A 2,945-nucleotide genomic window follows, 5' to 3' on the forward strand; every position below is an offset into this window, starting at 1 on the left:
AATGCTTTATGCAGAAATGTACCAAAAGGATATTTGGTATATAGAATAAGGAGATGGCTAATGGCAGAAGAGGCATTAGAAAAACAGATTTAGGGATGCCTGGGTCGCTTAGTTGTTAAGCCTTTGGCTCAGGGCATGATCCTGGAGTCCTGGGATTGAGTCCCACATCGGTCTCCCTGCATGGAGCCTGTTTCTCCCTCTGCCTGTGCTCTGCCTCTCTCTCTGTCTCTGTGTGTCTCATAAATAAATAAAATCTTAAAAAAAAAAAAAGAAAAACAGATTTAGAGATCTAATAGATGAAAAATTAGAAACTTTTTTTTAATGGAAAGAAGATAATTGGGCTCTGGATAAGGGATTGTATGTGACAGTAAATTGCCCTACAATATCTGCTTAACCACAGGGTGGTTGGTGCTGGTTCTACTCTATTGCGAAATTTACCTAAAACTGATGCTTTCTTCCCAAATACCTTTTAAGTATTTGACAAGGTAGTTAGGGAAAGGCCTTATATTTTAAGGCTCCTGGAATTATTATTAAAAATTATTTCTTTTAGATCTGTTTAGTCCCTAAGAGGGTGTTATATTTTGCTTTTTAATCCTTGTATGAGTATTTTACTTCTAGGGCTCATCTGTCCTGACCAAATCCATAGGGAGGCTCATGATATAAAGTAAAAATGTCACAATAATGTTCATTAATAAGTGGATGTTTTTATGCTGGGAATATTTTTAAGCCTTAGCATTATTAAATAAAAATTTCATTATCATAAAGACGGATACAATTAAAAATAGCCACTCACTTTTCCCACTCTTAAATATACTAGTTTACTTCCTTCTTTTAAAAAAACTAGCACAAAATATAAAGTGGAAAATATTCTGGCTTTTGAGAAATATGACTTCTTTCTTTTTGATTTAGTTTTATTTTATTTAAATTCATTTAATTAACATATAGTGTATTACTAGTTTCAGAGGTAGAGTTCAGTGATTCATCAATTGTATATAACACCCAGTGTTCATTACATCACATGCCCACCTTAATGCCCCATAACCATTTATGCTATCTCCCCACCCCTTTCTCCTCCAGCAATTCTTAGTTTGTTTCCTATGACAAATATGACTTCTTGAAATATTTAGGTTATGTCTGAACACAAAGCATCTTTCTAATAGAAGGACAATCTCCTTGTTTCTATCCAGTAGTAATTATGAAACAAAATGTATAAATTCAGTAACTTACCTCTTCTACCTCTAAAATAGAAAGTTCACACATTTGCTGTTTGGCAGAGAGATATAGGAAGAGGGAGAAGAAAGAGGAGAGGAGAAGAGGAAGTAGAGTCAGAGTATAGACAGGTTCATCATGTTTGATGTTAGTAGTTGTGATAGACTACTGAAATGGCCACAAGTTCTTTCCATTCCTGTATATATGCTCTTTTGCAGTATTACCCTTCAGGTCCTCCAACAAAAGTTGGCATCTACTTGTCTTGAAGCTGGGTTGTCTGCATAACTTTATTTGGCCAGTTGGACACTGCAAATGTGTTTGCTTTCATGCTGTACTTCAAAGAGGTTTGTACTCTTGTTATACTTGAAGCTCTTAGATAACCTATATGCTAAAGGTTGAGAAGCTTTGTTGAGGAGACCCAACGTACTCCAGCCAATAATCAGTCATGATCTGGCTGACAGCCCAGTAACCACCAGTCATTTAATTGAGGTCATCCTTGAGTATCCAGCCAGCAATCCAAGGCATGCCACATTATCCTGCATTTCATGTCTGGACCCACCCAGCCTTTAGTGAGGTGCCCCATGGTGAGGTACCACACCAAACTTTGAGCCGGCAGGGGTTTTAGTTTATAAGAATTAAGTGTGGCTAGCACCCACAAGAAGGTGGAGTGGACCATTGGGATCTCAGTCGATCCAAGAAGTGGAACAAGTTCACAGAGTCCCCTGCAAGTAAATGTGTGACACCAGAAAGAGTGACACCAAGCTCATTTTCCTACTCAGGAAGACCTCAGCTCCCAAGAAGGGAGACACCTCTGTTGAAAAACTCAAATTAGCTACCCAGTTGACAGGACCAATTGTGCCCCTACAGAAAGACTATAGGAAGGAGAAAACTAGAGTCATCTCAGAGAAGAACTTCAAGGGTTCACCAGTGTTTGTGTGGCCCGTGCCAATGCCCAGCTCTTTGGTGTCTGGGCAAAAAGGGACAAGGAAGCTGCAAAACAGGATGTTGAAAAGGATAAAATAAAGTGCCCTTGGCAACTTTTGATAAAAATACATATGTATTTCTAAAGCCATATGCAATTAATAGCACAACATCAAAATATTTAAAGCGCACATTGACAAAACCAAAAAGAATAACAGGAAAATCTACAATAATGAAAAAAGATTTTTAACACATTGATAGGAAAAGGGACCCCCCAAAAAAAGAAAAAAAATTTGAATATAACAATTATAAACCTGATATAATTGATATCTATAAAACAGTATTCTCAGCTACTATAGAATATATCTTCCCAAAGATCTTAGCAAAATTGATCAGGCCTTGCATTTTTTCTACTCTGAAGTTTGCATGCTTGCCTGATCTAATATTTCTAAACCCTCTTCCCCTTTTTAAAAAATATCTAACTTATGTTGCTTTTCACTGAAATTATATGGTTCTGTCGCTACCCTTGTCTGAAACTTAACCTGTAGGGTAACTGGGATGCTAAGCTTGTAAAATGTTCTCCTTTTATCTTCAGTGTATCTCCTTAATCCTCTTTCAATCTGATTCATTTATCTTGTTATGATGAGAATAAGGTGTAACCTTGTGACTGAAGACTTGGTTATAAAAAATTGGCCATAAAAAATTTCAACACATTTCAAGGATTAAAATCATATAGAGTATGTACTTTTACCATTGTGAAATTAAGTCAGAAATCAGAAATACAAAGATAAGTTTAAAATCCCATAGGTAAAAGA

The 2,945-nt window shown here is 36.4% G+C and overlaps 1 pseudogene; it reads left to right on the forward strand.

Moving 5' to 3' along the window:
* The first annotated feature begins 1,754 nt into the window (after positions 1 to 1,754).
* Positions 1,755 to 2,276, forward strand: LOC100682569 (annotated as a pseudogene).
* The last annotated feature ends 669 nt before the right edge of the window (positions 2,277 to 2,945 follow it).

Source organism: Canis lupus, chromosome 8, assembly GCF_011100685.1.
Source record: "Canis lupus familiaris isolate Mischka breed German Shepherd chromosome 8, alternate assembly UU_Cfam_GSD_1.0, whole genome shotgun sequence".
NCBI lineage: Eukaryota > Metazoa > Chordata > Mammalia > Carnivora > Canidae > Canis > Canis lupus.